Genomic DNA, 18,648 nt, shown 5'->3' on the forward strand with positions numbered 1-18,648 from the left:
TGAGATCACGATGCTCAGCAGTGAGCACAATGGCTCGTGATGATGATCTGCTGCGAAACCATGCTCAGTATTATGAGAAGAGTGAGGATGAAATTTAGAGGCGGGTGTTCGAAACCCTTGTGACTCCACCAATCCCTAGAATTACATCTCCAGAACTTCATTTTCTGATGTAACCGATGACTGCCTTCCTTCAGTAGCAAAAACCCAGGCAATAATTGTCAAAAAAAAAAAACTACTCGAGCTTGTAACACGCCACTTACAATGAAAACCCCGGTTGACAAATATAACTGCAGATATATGAACATCCGCGAAATTTTAAAAGTAGACTTGCTCATATTACGTAGTGTTTTTAATTTGGTACTTAGGTGGTTTTATATGTAGGCTTCGTTGGTTCCGGTGTATGACTGCTGTCTCCGGATTTTTCTTTACGAAGAGATCAGGAACTTTCCAGAGTTCGATGGAACACTAACTACAAAACAACAAATATTCACACTTTAACTTCTGTATTCTTAAACACGTCAAACAACTGGTTGACAAAAATAGCTTCCTTCTGCTCCCATGAGCTACAGACTCCAGTTAAATCTATCCTGTACAAACGACTTCCCACCACTCCCTTTTACGACTACTCTTCACGACAGATGAGAAACTAGCAGCGATCACATTTATAGGCAAAGAATCTATTTATTCACATCATTGCCAAAGACAGTATTTCAGTTAACATTTAATGACGGAAGTAGATTTCGCATGATATGTGACTACCAAAGAACTTAGCGATATGAAACCTGGACCATACATAGATATAACAGCGACAGTGCAGTGAAAATGACAACTGAAAGAAACATGCAGTGAGACGAACAGAAATTGCACCTTTATTCAAGGACAATAATTACACTGAAGTCACCGCCATTCGTGACGGTCCACTGGACATTACAAACAGCGGAACATGGTTCCTGGATGCATTACGTATTCCCATCGTTCGCCATATGTGGATGCATCCAGCATTCTCGAACATGATCGTTCTCATGGTCCAGGTGTTATGGTGAGGAGAGGCATATTGCCCTCCAAATCTTGGAACGTGGTGAACTCACCAGTCAACGTTATTTTGACGCCGTATTCCTTCCCCACGCGCTTCTCTTCAGGGGTGCATGCGGCCCTTACTTCATTTTTGTGGGTGACAATGCGCGACCGCGTCGAACGCGCAGCTGAAGGGGCTCCTGGAACGAGAGGATGTTCGGTGAATAGAATGACCTGCCCATTCCCCCCGACTTAAATCCCACCGATCACGTGTGGGATGCGTTAAGTAGATCTACTGCAGCACGTCCACATGCGCCAACGAGCATCCGGCAGTTGTCAGCGGCGCTGGTGGAGAAATGGAATGCCCCATCACAAGAACTCCTCACCTACATTATGGCCATCATGGAAGAACGCGACAGAGCATTGTTGTCCGATGTGATCACACACCCTATTAAGAACCATGTCTCACCTTTCGTAATGCCCAGGTGACCATAATGAATTGCGATGACTTCAGTGTGTTATTGTCCTTGAATAAAAGTGTCATTTCTGTTCGCCTCATTGCTTATTTCTTTCAGAGAGTGGTTTGAAAAGTTCTCGGAACGGAATAGAGAAAAAAGTACTTACATCACTGAATCTTCTTTTATTTTCCAATGTAGTCTCCTTGTAGATTAATGAACTTGGTCCAACGATGTTCCAGCGCCTTGATACCATGTCGAAAATGAGTTTCCTCCAGGCCTGCAAAATAGTTGTCAACTCCGGTTATCAGTTCTTCATTTGAAGTGAATCTTCGTCCGCCAAGAAAAAATTTCAGTTTTGGGAAGAGATGGAAGTCTGAAGGAGCCATATCCGGTGAATAAGGCGGGTGTGGCAACAATTCATACCTTAGTTCCTGTAATCTTGTCATGTCGACGGCTCATGTGTTTTTGATCCAGCGGCCGGCCTGGGTGGCCGAGCGGCTCTAGGCGCTACAGTCTGGTACCGCGCGACCGCCACGGTCGCAGGTTCGAATCTTGCCTCGGGTATGGATGTGTGTGATGTCCTTATGTTAGTTAGGTTTAAGTAGTTCTACGTTCTAGGGTATTGATGACAGAAGTTAAGTCCCATAGTGCTCAGAGCCATTTTTTTTTCTTTGCTCCAGCGTCAAGAGTCGCCGAGCCCATCTTGTAGATTTTTTTTTCATGTCTAATTCTTCAGTTAAAATGTAATATACCCTTTCAGATGACATATGGCGATCCTACATGACCACTTTGTGCACTTTCACAATGATTTCTGGAGCACTGACAAATCTTGGCCGACCACTGCGCGGATCATCATCTAAGCTCTCCCGACCAAATTTAAATTCATTTGTCCACTTGGCAACAGTCGAATATGATGGAGTAGAGTCCCCAGTGTATTCTGGAAATCGGCATGAATGTCCTTTGCTTCCATACCTTTCTTTACGAAGTACTTAATCACTGCTCGAATCTCGATTTCTTCCATGTTCTCAAATCACTATGCGGGAACAATATCAGAGACACGTCACCGACACAGCTCTCTTCCAAGAGCACTGACGTGGCACATATTTACAGGCAACAGTCCAATGAACATCACGTGAACAACTCGTTGCGCTAGCGCTGACCTCTCGTGGTGATTCCGAGAACTTTTCGAACCACCCTGGTAGTGCACCCTATCAATATTTTTATATGTATGGTCCAAGTTTCGTCGAGCTATGTTACTTCGAATTACACGTCGTGCGAAAGTTACTTTCGTCCTTAAGTTACATTCTTCTATTCATATAGAACGTAACCAGTGATGCAGAAAATATTTTTGTATAAGGTTATTGTCTTAAAGTGAAATTATTGATACCCCTCAACATCACAGAGTTCATGAAGCGTGTTAGGCTTGATAACATCACAAGTTTTCTGTCGCTAAGACACTAACCACATCCTCCACAGCCACCAAGTCGTCCTAAATAAACCACTGAGGAGGCATAACAACGCGAAACCGTTCTGTCTGCGCGAATGTTACTATTCCAGCCGACGTTTAGCCAGGAAGCTTGGAGCAGGAGCCCGGAAGAGGGAAAACTCTCCGTACAAGTCAATCTACGTGGGAGCAGAAAGTCCAAAACACCGTGTAGAGACTTGACATGGGAAAAAAGGAAAAAAAAACACGACCAGCGCGAATGACCGATACAACTAGCACGTGTAATTAAAGAGCACGGAGCGATGCGAAAGCCAGGTCCGTGTTAATAGATCGCAGCGTAACAAATGACACACCCGGTCTGTCGCCGTGAGCAAGCAAACTCCCTGGACAGCAGTTCCACTTACATGACTCTCCAGGCACACTGTCCGATAGCTTTCTACACTATTCTGCCATGAGACCCACGCCAACCCATCTGCGTAGGCTACATCCGCTGGTGGGGCTATTAAAACCTCGGTTGGTACTCTGTTAGTAAACTGGAATCTCCACCTACTAATTACGTAGAAGAAATAACACAACACACTAAAACTAGTAAGACTACAGGCCGAACATGGGGGGTTATTCATTCACTATCTTCGATACATAAAAGATCCCCATTTGTCCCACCCTTGGCTATTCCAATGTCGCTTGGTCTTCCACTCCTAAATTCTACCACTGTCTCCAAATCCAAGATCGCCATGCAACCCATCTTATCTACTGTATTGTGAAAATCCTCGTCGCCACTTTTAGGCCTCGCCGCTACTGCTGTAACGGTAAGCCGAATTTGTGATTTCGTGAAACTCAGGTGAATCATGTGAAAAGATTTCCGACGTGACTATGGAAACATGACGGGAATTAATATACTTTGGTAGTTGGAGATAGACGCATGGGACATTCCATTTCTGAAAGCGTTAGGGAATCAAATCGTTAAGGAATCCGCAGTGTCAAGAGTGTGTTGAGAATACTAAGTTCCAGACATTACCTCTCACCACGGACAACGCAGTAAGCGAAGCCTTTCACTTGACGACGAGAGCAGTAGCGTTTTCGTGGAGTTATCAGTGCTAACAGACAAGCAACACTGCGTGAAATAACCGCAGAAATCGATTTGGGACGTACGACGAACGTATCCGTTAGGACAGTGCCGCGAAATCTGGCGTTGATGGGCCATCGCAGTAGACGATCGACGTGAATGCATTTGCTAACAGCTCGACTTTGGCGGCAACGCCACTCTTGGGGTCATGACCATTTCGGTTGAGCCTGGATAACTGGAAAACCGTGGCCTGGTCAGACGAGTCCCGATTTCAGTTGTTAAGAGTGATGATAGGGTTTTAGTGTGGCGCAGACCCCACTGAGCCATGGACCCAAGTTGTCAACACCACTGTGCATACTGGCGATGGCTCCATGACTGTGTGGGCTGTGTTTGCATGGAATGGATTGGGTCTTCTGGAAGTTCGGCTACTTGGAGACCATTTGCAGCCATTAATAGACTTCATGATCCTAAGTAACGATGGAATTTTTATGGATGACAATGTGCCATGTCACCAGGCCACAACTGTTCGCGACTGGTTTGAAGGACGTTCTGGACAATTCGACAGAATCATTTGACCACCCAAATCGACCGACATGAATCCTATCGAACATTTATAGGACATAATCGAGAGGTCAGTCTGTGGGGCGGCGGGTGGAAATTTTTTGTTCTTGAAATGTTCCTATGATTTATTTAATGCTTTTGTTTGCCGTTCTCAACACTGGCTCTCTAACTACAATATTGGCAACCAGAAAGTGATTAGCAAAACGTGAAGCCTGTAATTAGAATTCCAAGTGCCCACTTCAACTGAGATATACACTTATAGCTACAGCTTATAGCTCTGAGGAATTAGGAGATTGTCTGGGATTCATAATCAAAAGCGATTCACTCTAAAAGGTTTACTATATTCTGAAAGTCACAGACCAAAAAAGAATCCACACAATCCAACTACCGGAGCAGTTCAGAGTCTAATGCGCTGATGCAACTATAACTGTTCAAATTAAATGCTTAAGTGAATGCTCGCCATAATTTGATGATAAAGTTCATCAAACGCCACGCTAAATAATGGTAGAATGTCTGTCCCGCGGCGGCACGTGAAAATACGGCATACGCGAACTGAAGATAGATCATCAAAGTCATCCCAGAATTAACACTTCACTCGAAAATGATTTCTTGGCTACTCGTATCCCGAGTAACTTATTACGGCATCTGAGGCTGTTTATAACAATGATACCGACGCGACGCTACTCCCGGCACAGATGGTGCGCTAATCAGCGTCTGGAGAGAACTGGGGCCTTATTTCTCGCGCAGCGTTCTTATATATAAAGCCGCGGTGCGGACAGCTAAGGGAACGCCTGATTAATTCCGCTGTCCCGACTAGACGCTGGGCTAGTAATGCACCACTTTAAGTTATCGAATAAATCATTGCTTCCTTTGCTGATGGCCAATGAAGCTCTCAATTTAAATGTGCAATCAGCACACAGGTAAGTAATCGGAATAAAAGTCTGACGTGGCTGAGTCCAACATTTTGGGCAAGAGAATTAATTTAATTACAGTACACGCAGTAAACGAGCTCTGAACTTGCCCTTTGGAGATACGCTATCGCTATAGTTTTATAGTTATACAGTTGAAACTTTTCACATCTTTATGATTGTAGCGTATCTCCCTTCTAATTAAATTTAAACATCCTAGCTTTATTTATTCACCTACTTAATCTATCTTGCTTCCTTAATTTTTAAGACAAAAACAGAAAATCATGAATTTCAACTAAAATTTTCATTTATGATATCCAGAATACTGTTTCTACTAAATTGTTATGCAAAAGGAATCTAAATATAAATTTTTAAGTTTCTAGCTGTTTTCTGTTGCGCCAATGATTTTTACAGAAAAACATCCCAATTTCGAAAATGGTTTAAGTTATTGAACTGATATTCAACACATATTTATTTAGTATTCCTCCTGACATGCTAGAAACGTTTCAGGTTATTTACTTGATTTTTAAAGTATTGCGCAACATTTATGACGCCAGAGCTAGTTACAGCGAACTGGCTGGCACACAATGGAAAGACTGATGTGAATTTTATACGGCGTGAGTAGGCTGCTTCCCTACAAGTCTGCGCACAAAAATCATGCACCGGCAACACTTTGACTATTATGGGAGGCTATAGAGACAGAATGACTCAGTATTACTGCAGGTGACTTCCAACGACTTATCGGTCCGTGCCACATCTAGTTGCTGCACTACAATTGGCGAAAGGAGGTCCTACACGACATTAGCAGGTATCCCATGACATTTGTCACTTCAGTGTATGTCATTCATCCACAAACAAGGGAACGAGCCAATAAGAAAGTTGTAGCCATCCGTGCGACCAGGACTGAAGGCCGCCCTCTGGCCTCAGCTGGCACCTCGTCCACCCACTGAAGGCTGGTGTTCATTTCCGTAGTCGCCGCCGTTGCTACCGCCCAATCCGCTCGCTACCGCCGTCGCGGTCCTCACTCGACATCGCGCTTCTGGGCTGCTCAGCACATCACTTTCGGACTCAAAGAAGTTTCAGTAGTAACTATGGAAATCAGACAAATTTTTATGTTCCATTCTGGACACGGACTTTAGCTCAGAACCAAGGCAGGACATTTTACGCGCCAGGATAGTGAATTTGCTAGTTGGGTGGTTCCAAGGGTTGTCTGAGTTTCCTGCCAGGAAATGAAGATTTTTTTTCTTTGGATCTAGACACTTCAAGAAGAAGCTAACCTTTCTTTCAGTATTCAGAAGAATATTGTTTCCATTTTCGATTCAAGCAATGGCTTAATTTTGTTCAAAGGTCCTTCAATTCTGTGTTAGTAAATGTGTTAAATAACAGAGCTTCTCAGTTTTTTTACGAAACGTTTCATTAAATCTCTCCCATCCTTAACAACACTGGCTTGTTACCGCGCCTCCATCAGCATGTCCCAATACTCCTCCTTCTACATAAAATCCATATCTTCCCCAACGAAATTCCACTCGCATCCCCTTCCCTGACAGTGAAATCCGCGAGATCTACTCCTGATTCCTAAAAGAGCCTTCCTAACCATCCCATCCAATACTAATGAAGGCTCCAAGCCACCCCAGGTGGCACCACATTGCTATCCCAACACCTGCGTCCCAGCTACCAATTCCTGCTCACAAACACAGTTCATCCATCTGTTTCCAATGTCCTCCCGAACACTTCCTGCATCCCATTACACTCTCAGAATTACCAAGAGCCCTTATCACATCATTCCCCAAATGATTTTGAATGTACATCACATCTTCATTATCTTTTCATAAACGTAATCATTTGTAATTTAAATTTCATACGTAGCTGAATTATGATTAGTGAATAAATGGCTGAAGAGCGGCAACATAATCACTGCCAGCCTGCCTTACAAATGGGACTGGTAGAACGTAAATAACTCTTAAACAAAACAAAATAATAATAAAAACACAAAAAAATTATTTGGGATTAATAAAGTAAGAAAGTGAAAAATACAGGCTCGGTCTGTGAAGATGTTTAAGTTGTATGGTGAAGAGGCAATAAAGATTCAGAAGTATGAGAGTGGGTATAGAAGAACACGTGATCAGAAAGCAACGGTAAGGAACACACAAATCATAGTCCTCCTGGCTGATGCTCAGGAAGGTTTACAAAATTTTTTGAATTGAATGGACAATACACGTATTTCAGAATGTGGATTAAGAAGAAAGTAATAGTGACTTCCTAAGAAATAAAGTGAGAAACACATAGCAGAAGAAGTGAATGAGACAAAATTACATAGTTAGGTCAAAGTGTGTGCTGCTACAGACAAAAATCACATTCAGTAACAAACACTTTCAAAAGCTTCTATGAACTAAAGAATCTCTATTTACCATGACAGATAATACACTAAAATGAATAAATCCGAATTAATTAAAAAAAATGTTCAAACGTGTGTGAATTCCTAAGGGACCAAACTGCTTAGGTCATCGGTGCCTAGACTTACACATTACTTAAACCAACTTATACAAAGAACACCACACACACCCATGCCCGAGGGAGGGCTCGAACCTCCGGCGTGAGGGGCCACGCAGTCCGTGACATGACGCCTCAAACGACGCGACCACCCCGAGCGAGACGAATTTATTGCCACTGGGAACATTTTATGATCTTGAAAGGCTGCAGGTCATTTTGGACTGCTGCCCTTTCACAATTGTGATCATTACGGTGTTGTTTATCAATATTCTGAAGAGGTATGTTTGATCTAAAAGTGACTGCACACTTATAGGGTCGGTATTTAGTTTCTGTGGCCAACCAAGAGGTTACAGATCCTTCCTTCATTTAATCATTACTTGTTCGATCTGTTTCGCTACACATATATGCAGAGGCAAGCGTATGTTTTTGGTGGGCGACAACTGGGAAAGTATTAACAGAAGGAACAGTTGTGCGCATAGCAGGTTAGAGCTGAGCAGCTCTTTCACGCAAAACGGACCTCATGCAAGGAGAGAGTCAATAGTATGGCCGAACGGGGCCTGGTGGTAGCTGTGAGCGCAGGCTGGCGTCCATTGCAAGCCACAGGGGTCCATCCCAACACGAAGGAAACGCCTGCAGAAACGTTTTACACCGGAAGACGACTGTTTTTTCACTGTCTCGCCATTTTCAGGCTGAATGTGTGTTGCTTATGTAGACAGCACATTTTTCTGTTTTCCTTTTGGTTCTGATGCCTAGCGATTTCCCACTTGCGGAACAAGTGAACGTTTTGGTTCGAAATCAGACGGTCACGCCAGAAGATGTAAATAGGCACTACTGACTTTTTTTGCAACAAATAACTGTGTCGGAAGAATGACTTCAACCCGTCTGCTGGAGGGAGAGGAACTGGGAATGTTTGTTTATGGAGCTAGCATAGAAATATGCTGCTCTATCCTATTGGTTGACAAAAAATGGTTCAAATGGCTCTGAGCACTATGGGACTCAACTGCTGTGGTCATCAGTCCCCTAGAACTTAGAACTACTTAAACCTACTTAACCTAAGGACATCACACACATCCATGCCCGAGGCAGGATTCGAACCTGCGACCGTAGCAGTCGTACGGTTCCGGACTGCGCGCCTAGAACCGCGAGACCACCGCGGCCGGCTGTTGGTTGACACATGTGTTTGGTTGAGTATACGTGGAGTAATTTGGCACCACAAGGCATGCTCTGAGCGTTAGTGGCAAGAAGCCAAAGTGAGGAGTCGGCAACATGAAGCTGAGGTGGGGTTTGAGTGGCGGGGACTCCGTTGCGACGTCAGAGTGTGGTGTTTGTAACTGACAACATGCGGCCCTTGTCGTAAATTTGCATCTCTTCACAGCACTGCGCCCAATGTCGAAATTATGGGAACAGTCTGTGGTAAATATACTAGCAGCTAAGGAATTTACGGAATTCGGCAGTTTTGCTACTAATAGTCAGCGTAGCGTGTTTCAGCCGATCTGCTGTTACACGTACTGCAGCATGGTCACTGTCTCGTGGACTGAAATCAGTTACGTAGTATTGCTAACAGTACTCACAAGAGGTAGCGTAGTATTTGAACAGCAGCCTATTTGAACAGCAGCCCTTTCATATCAGCATTGCCATTTCCCATAAATGTGATTCATTGATTTTAAGTATTTTGTTTTTTTTCCTATGACAAAACACAATTTTCCCCGTGTTTTTAGATAAAGAAACCTATTTGTTATCGTGAAACGTTTCTCATTTTAACATTAAACGTATCTCCTGTAGTCGTTTAATTTTGCAATTCCAATTTCATTTGTGGAATATTTCATACGATATATACTGATTTATGATGAAAACTTCTCTGAAAGGAACCAGCGCATTAGCGCTCTTAACTAACATGGCGGGTCACCAGAGCGCCATCTGTGCCTACCCTTTAATGGGTAGGCTCAGTGTGTTACAGAAATGTGAAGCAAGCAGGCAACGATGCAACGGAGACGCACTCGAGGCTTCTACAGCCAAATGAGCGAGTTTGAAAGGGGTCAAATTGTGGCATTCCGAGTGGTGGAATGGTCCTTTCTGAGAATTACTACACAAGTTGGACGTGCTGTGTCAGTTGTACAGTGATGCTGATACCAGTGGTAACATGCACATTCTCACACCCGTAGATGAGGTTCTGCACTTACACGCACTATAGACGCCCGCCAGGATTGTCGTATTGTAAGGGCAGCAGTGGCAGATCGTATAGCTACTACAGCACAGACAAGAGGGCTTTTCTTTTTTTTTCTTTTTTTTTTTTTTTAGCTCAGACACGCCAACACGAGCCATGGTGAAGCGGTTATTAGCAGTGAGGCTATGGGCACGCACTTATCTAGCCCGTCTTCCACTCACATCACAGCATCGAGTGCACAGTTCGACTGGCGCTGTCGGCGTATCACTTTGGACACGGAATGGCGCGCCATGATCTTCAGCATTAGGTGCAGATTCTGTTTGCACGCAAGTAATAGTCATTTGAGTGTACGACGTAGACCTGGTGAGCGCTGTCTCGTAGATTGCATTTGTCCAAGACACCCCACGCACTGGGCCAACTACACGCATTATGGTCTGGCGTGCGATAAACTATAGCTCTCGTTCGTCTTTGGTGTTTCTGGAGTGGACGCTAACCAGTGCACGGTACGTGCAGAATATTGTTCGACATGATCTTCTGCCGTTTTTGCAACAGGAAGCTGATGTGTTGTTCCAACACAGGCCGTGAACCTCACTGTGCTCTGCTAGACATGCAGCAACCTTCCTGGCCAGTGCAATTTCCGGAGTTGTCTCCAATCGAGCACGAGTGTGATGTGATGGGACGAGAAGTGACTCATGCGACTAGTCGACCAACAACTCTTACAGAACTACGTGAACAGGTCGAGAAGGCGTAGAATGAGGCATCCCAGGACGTTATTCACCATCTATGCGATCGACTGCATACCAGAGTCAGCACCTGCACTGCCGTCCGTGGGGGCTACACTGCGTTCTGTTATGAGTATTTCAGCATCGGTCTATACACGATACCTCAGAACCGGTTGTGCTACTCACCTGTAAATATAGCAGTGTCTTGTACTCCAGACACACTGTTGTACCAATAAATGCTGGGTCAATTGACAACCCTAAAATGGGGTACTAATTTCTTTTCCAGCAGTGTGTTAGTGCACGTTAACAGTGGTGTGTCCATTCTCTGTCTTTATGATAGCTTCAACTTTAATAGGGGCACTTTCAATGATGTGTCTGAATGTCTTTAAAGGAATGGCCTCACACTGTTCCTCAAGAGCCGAAGCGGAGAAGGTAGTAATTTTGGATGCTGGAGTATGGAGCGAAATCGATGTTGTAACTCATCACGAAGGTATTCCATTGTGTTCAGGTTAGGACTCTGAATAGACCAGGGCTGTTATTGGCCACAAACCATTGCCGCGCGGATGAAGCTTTATATGAGCTCACATTGTCACATTCAAAAAACAGCGATTATCGTCTCTGAACTGTTCTTCTGCTATACACACTACGCAGTGCTGTAAAATGTGTTCGTTATCTTCTGCACAATAAGGGGACCACACTCTAACCACACCCGTACCATACCACAATCTCTTCCATGTTCACTGTTAGCACCACACTTGAAAGCATATAACAATCTTCAGAGATTCATCAAACCCAGTTCCTTCAGTTTGATAGCCCCAGGGTATAACGTAATTCATCAGTGCAAATCATTCGTTTTGGGTCACTCACGGTGAGTACCGTCGCGCTTTACACCATCTGAGGCGTCACTTAGTACTGACTACAGAAATGTTTGGCTTATGCGGAGCTGCTCGACCATAGCACCCAACCTTTGTAGCTCCCTGCGAAGAGTCGCTGTGTTGCTGGAATTCTCCTAGCATTCTGAATCTCAACGGTTTTTCACAACCAGCCTCAACAATGCTCGACGGTCCCTGTCCATTAATACATGACTTCTGCCTACTCTTCCTTTAGCTGCGGTTTTTTCTACTTAACAAGCACATCACCAACACTCGACTTGAGCAACTTTAGAAACGTTAAAATATTCTTGATGTATTTCTTACTCAGGTGACATCCAGTGATTAGACCACGTTATATCTCCCCAACTACACTTGTAATTTTTTTAAACAAAGCCTGTGATGGTATAATAAGACAACACATTAAATAATAACCATAGTCGCCTGAAAATCAGACTGTTAATTAATAGTGCTATGCAGACCATGTATCGAAGCTTCTAGCTCAATGAAGAGTCTAGAATAATGCATAGGCTGTGTACAGTATGCAAGACCACGGCGTTCAACCTCCTTACCACTCTCTCCCAATGTACTGCAATCTTATTGAAGATTAATGGAATAAAAAGTCAGAGACTTCAAGTTGCCTCACCATCAGTTTCGTGGATCTGGCCTTTATTTTAATCATCTCCGCATTCAATTATTGTGTGTCACAGCACGTAGTAAAGACAGATAATGATTCTGCTCGATAATTAACACGTCATTAATCATATGTCTGTACTAGAGACTCGACTAGATCATGTCTTTACTATCGAAAACACAATCACAGTGATACTTCTCTATAAAGTTAATAAGACACAATAAAAAAGGCGTAAACACGTAGTACATGGAGCATACATCGAGCTACATTTTAGCCACATATAGTCATTAGTCCACATAGTAGTGTGTTTAACAACACGTTTAATTGTAGGTGTAGTCTCTTTTCATACTCAAGGCCAATGTCGCATCCCTTCATAAACGCTATACTACAACATTTGAAGTCACTGAGCTCTCCTCTCCAACAACTTCTGTTGTCGTAGCTTCCCTACTGACAACACAATAGTCCCCACCTCCTTTCACGCAGGAGGGTCAGCCTCTCATGACATCCAGTAGTTAATTCCGCATTGCGTAGTGGTGTCCATATATTTTTTATCACATAGTATGTGCAAAAGCTGTTTCCCTTACGCCACCTGCTAAGAGAATCTAGCGTTGTAAGCATTAATTAATAAAGGCGTATTTGATGTGATCTTGCTCGACGTCTGAGCGAAATGCCTCTAAGAAGGCTTCAAAAAAATGTTGATGCGGCGCACACTCACCAACAAGTCCCCATATCCTCAATGTGTGCTCTCCCTCCTAGATAACCGTACGCAAATTCTATCCAACAATCATTTGCCCATGTGGGCAGTAACGAGTAATGGAACTGTTCCAACCATCCCTATGTGTGGATACAATTTTAAGAGCTCCGGAACATTTCAGACTTCCGCGCTGATATAAAATGCTTGTAGTCAAAATCTCCCCTCTCTCTGTGTATGTTGCTACAATTATTCTGACCGTAGGTGGGACAGCAATACTCTTGACCTCAATGCGCTCAGCTATATTGTACATCCAGACAGTCACACCATCTTCATTAGAACTTTCTTTGACTTCGTCTGTCTTGACCAATTTTCATTCTACTGGAGATAGACGCTTATGCAAATCATGCGCGATAACCTGGTGATGTCTTTTAATTTCAGACTGTGCCTGTTTGAGTTTTAGAAGCAAGATAACTTCGTCAGTATCCACCTGAAATTGGTACGCATTATTCCATCGGAATTTTTCTCCATATCTCTTTCACACTGTTGATGAGCTTGGTAGAATATGCTCTTGGATTCTGCGGCAGAAGGGCATTACCGACGTACCTGCATTATACACTGAGGTGACAAAAGTCATGACGTACCTCCTATTATCTTGTCGGACCTCTACTTGTCCTGCGTAGTGCAACAACTAGACGTTCCGAAGTAACGTGGACTCAATGAGTCGTTGGAAGTCCCGTGCAGAAATATTGAGCCATACTGCACCTTTAGCAGCCCATAACTGGAAAAGTATTGTCAGTGCAGGATTTTGTGCACGAAATGATGTCTCGATTGTATAACATTAATGTTCACTGTGATTCATATCGGGCAATCTGGGTGGCCAAATCATTGGCCCGAAATCACTAGAATGTTCTTAAAATCAATCGTGAACAGTTGTGTCCCGGTGACATATTTGGGAACATTAAAACCACGAATGGCTGCAAATGGCCTCCAAGTAGCAAAACATAATCATTTCCTGTTAATGATCGGTTCAGTTGAACTAGAGGATCCTCTCCATTCCATGTAAACACAGCCCACACCACGAGGCAGCCACCACCAGCTTGCTCAGTGCCTTCTTGACAACTTAAGTCCATGGCTCAATGAGGTATGCGTCATACTAATACCCTACCATCACCTGTCACCAACCGAAACTGGGTCTCATCTGACCAGTCCACGGTTTTCCACTTGTCTAGGTTCCAAAACTGGTTCAAATGGCTCTAAGCACTATAGGACTTAACATCTGAGGTCATCACTCCTCTAGACTTAGAGCTACTTAAACCTTACCTAAGGACATCACACACATTCATGCCCGAGACAGGATTCGAACCTGCGACCGTAGCAGCAGCGCGGTTCCGGACAAGCACCTAGAACCGCTCCTCCACGGCGGCCGGGTCTAGGTTCCAACCGATACGTTCTCGACCTCAGGATAGGCGCCACAGGCGATTTCGTGCTGTTAGCAAAGGCATTCACAAAATTGTTAAGGCTTTAGTGGCCACTTGTTGACAAACTGCCTATTGGCTTCTGCCTCGGGTTCTTCGGCCGACGTTCATCTAATGATTTTTCTGACGTTTCGCCAGCACAAGTGGCTGGCATTGTCAAAGCTTCACCCTCCATTGCCGGTGGTGAACTGGAGCCCAGCTCGCGGCCGAAGACTATATGTACCTGGCGCGCCAACGTCCGAGGGCTTCTACGCCGTCATTTCCGGTGCGGCTCTCCTCTTGCTACCTGCGACGGTCGTTCGCTGCAGTACGGGAAGCCAGGATCCGTTTACCTTCAGGCTTTATGGAACAATTCGAAGCACAGGCACTGGACTCGGCGACTTGCAAACCTAAGGTGTGGTACAGGTACGTCGATGATACTTTCGGGGTGTGGATCCATGGTGAAGAACAGCTCGGTGGCTTCCTAAGACACTTGAACAGCCTCCATGCCAACATAACATTTCCCACGGGAGTAGAAAAGGACAAGAAACTGCCATTTCTAGATGTGCTGGTCACAAGGGACGGCGAAATCCTGGGACACAGCGTGTATCTAAAACCGATACACACGGACCGATACCTGCACAAACTGTCAAACCACCACCCGAGCCAGAAAAGAGGCATGATTAGTACGCTCGTAACGAGAGCAGGACGAATATGTGAGCCGCAACACCTCAAACGAGAAATGCAACACCTGGAAGCTGTTCTGAGGAGCAATGGGTACTCCACAAATTATATTAGAAGTGTAACAGAGCCAAACACTCGGCGAAGTAAGGAACCAGAAAAAGAAATGTCGGGTACGGCCTTTCTGCCATACATTCCCAGAGTGACGGACAGAATCAGCGGTATATTGCGCAAACATGGCGTAAAGACGATTTTCAAACCGACAACGAAGATCAAAGAGTTTCTTAGATCGGCGAAGGAGAAAAGAGACCCACCTGCAATGTCGGGAATATGCCGGATACCATGCGCCTGTGGAAAAGTTAATGTCGGAATGACTGGACGATCAATTAACACCAGGATCAAAGAGCATAAACGACAATGCAGGTTGGGGCAGGTGGAGAAATCGGCCATGGCAGAGCACGCACTGAATGAGACCGACCACGTAATAAAATTCGCCGACACGGAAGTTCTGGCTGTAGAGAAGCACTATCACACGCGCTTGTTCAGAGAAGCTGTAGAAATACAAAAATACGCGAATAGTTTCAACAAGAAAGAGGAAAGCCTTAAAGTAAACGGATCCTGGCTTCCCGTACTGCAGCGAACGACCGTCGCATGTAGCAAGAGGAGAACCGCACCGGAAATGTCCGCGGAGAAGACCTCGGACGTTGGTGCGCCAGGTACATATAGTCTTCGGCCGCGAGCTGGGCTCCAGTTCATCACCGGCAATGGAGGGTGAAGCTTTGACAGTGTCAGCCACTCGTGCCGGCGAAACGTCAGAAAAATCATTAGATGAACATCAGCCGAAGAAACCGAGACAGAAGCCAATAGGCAATTTGTCAAAGGCATTCACGTCGGTCATTTGCTGTCATAGCGGATTAACGCCAGATTTAGCCGCACTCTCCTAACGGATTCATTCTTCGTACGTCGCACATTGATTTCTGCTGTTATTTCACGCAGTGTTGCTTGTCTGTTAGCACTGGCAACTTTACGTTTACGCCACTGCTCTCGGTCGTTAACTGAAGGCCGTCGGCCAGTGCGTTGTTCGTGGTGAGGGGTCTCGGCACACTCTTGACACCGCGGAGCTCGGAATATTGAATTCCGTAACTGTTTCGGAAATAGAATATCGCATGCTTCTATCTCCAACTACCATTCCGCGTTCTCTGTTAGTTCTCGTCATGCGTCAGTAACCAGTAGGAAATCTTTTCACATGAATCACCTGTGTACAGAATTACAACTCCGAAGATGCACGACCCATTTATACCTTGTGTACGCGATACTACTGCTATCTGTTCAAAAGTGGTTCAAATGGCTCTGAGCAATATTTGACTTAACTTCTAAGGTCATCAGTCCCCTAGAACTTAGAACTACTTAAACCTAACTAACCTAAGGACATCACGCACATTCATGCCCGAGGCAGGATTCGAATCTGCGACTGTAGCGGTCGCGCGGGTACAGGCTGTAGCGCCTAGAACCGCTCCGCCACCACGGCCGGCTCTGCCATCTGTATATGTGACTTTTGCCACCTCAATGTATTATCTATGTGAAAATATCAAGCCGGCCGGAGTGGCCGTGCGGTTCTAGGCGCTACAGTCTGGAACCGAGCGACAGCTACGGCCACAGGTTCGAATCCTGCTTCGGGCATGGATGTGTGTGATGTCCTTAGGTTAGTTAGGTTTAATTAGTTCTTAGTTCTAGGCGACTGATGACCTCAGAAGTTAAGTCGCATAGTGCCCAGAGCCATTTGAACCATTTTGAAAATATCTATAAGAGTTCCCTGAAATAGATGCATAGGAAAGACAGCGATATATCGTTGCAGTCCGTAGCAGCAGCTCGCTTTTAGAGGGAGGGCCAGCGTCCACATGGCGCAGTATTGTGATGTGTGCCGGGAGGGGCGGACTGCAGAGCGTGTGGGATCGGGCCTCGCGCCACGCGGCCGGGCATTTGCATGACTATGGGAGCGCGGCACTGCGGATTAGGCGACGCTGACATGTCGACAGATGGCCGCCGCGGAACCCTTTAATCGCCGACGCTCGCTACTGAATGCACAGAGCGGCAGCGCCTGCGCCTGCGCATTAGCGACAAAGGCGGCCCAGCTCGGCGCCGCCCTCCGCGTTTAGTCATCCCCGCGGTGGCCGGACACGCCGCCACGGGCCGCTCTACCGCGCGGAGACACGGCCCAGGACGCCGCAGCCTCGCTAATGGCCACTCATTATTTCTGTCAGCTCGAGCATTCACTCACCGGCCGCTCAGGGTCTTCCACAGGGAAGGGAAGCTGAGGGTCTCGCTCCACCTTAGCATCGACGTCACACACATATGTGACAAGGCTGGAAACGCACCGTTACTCATTTGCTGTTGTCGATGCAGTGTGCAGTCCGAAGGCTGGTCTGATGCACTGATCAACGCCAGCCAGGTTCATTTCTGCGCAGCTGCCGCCACCTACAGTACATTCGTTTCAACTTGCTTATTGAGACGCCCTGCTAAACCCACAGGACATTGACAGGCAGTTTAAATTGCGGAAAGGGGCCAAAATAAGCGGCTGTCAGTTACACTCGAACATAGAACTTTATGTATTTGACTAAATATTACAAGAGCCAAGAAAATTAAAAAAAAAAAAAAAAAAAAAACAAGAAACACAGCATTAATTTACCGGCTGATGCGCCCTACAATCTCATGCTTTAAGGGTAAGACCACTTTAATCTAAAAGCGGTTGAAAGCCAATAACTTAAGGCTCAAACCAAAATCAGAAATTTAAAGGGCAGAAGGCCTTATCTTAAATCAGTTCTTTCAATCAGGCTGAAGGCCCAAACAGTTTCACAACTTAAGAGCAAAACAACTTTAAGTTTTAAAAAATCGGCTGAAGGATCACCTCTTAAGACTCAAACCATAATAAATTTTTAAAAGGCCAAAGCCTTACCTTAAAACCACCGAAGTTAAGCACTGTCAGACGTGGTCGGCTCTTGGATGACTGACCATCCAGGCCGCCATGCACTGTTGCCATTTTTCGGGGTGCACTCAGTCTCGTGATGCCAATTGAGGAGCTACTCGATCAAATAGTAGCGGCTTCGGTCAAGAATACCATCATACGACCGAGAGAGCGGTGTGCTGACTCCACGCCCCTCCTATCCGCATCCTCCACCGAAGATGACACGGTGGTGGGCTGGTCCCGGTAGGCCACTCGTGGCCTGACGACGGAGTGCTTACCTTAATACAGTTCTTTAAATTAGGCTGAAGGCCCAAACAATCTTACGCCTTAAGGGCAAAACAACTTTAATTTAAAAATCGGGTAGAAGCCATACAAATACAAACAACAAGAACAAATAAGAAAACGCAGTACACCCAACGGCGCTCAGAAGTTTCCGAGGATCGGCCTAAAAATGAAACACTAACGCTCACTTAGTTGAGACAGGCAGTCGACCCAACCATTCCCGATCCGACGACAACCCAACCGAC

The sequence above is a fragment of the Schistocerca gregaria genome, chromosome 4 (assembly GCF_023897955.1).
Source record: "Schistocerca gregaria isolate iqSchGreg1 chromosome 4, iqSchGreg1.2, whole genome shotgun sequence".
NCBI classification, from domain to species: domain Eukaryota; kingdom Metazoa; phylum Arthropoda; class Insecta; order Orthoptera; family Acrididae; genus Schistocerca; species Schistocerca gregaria.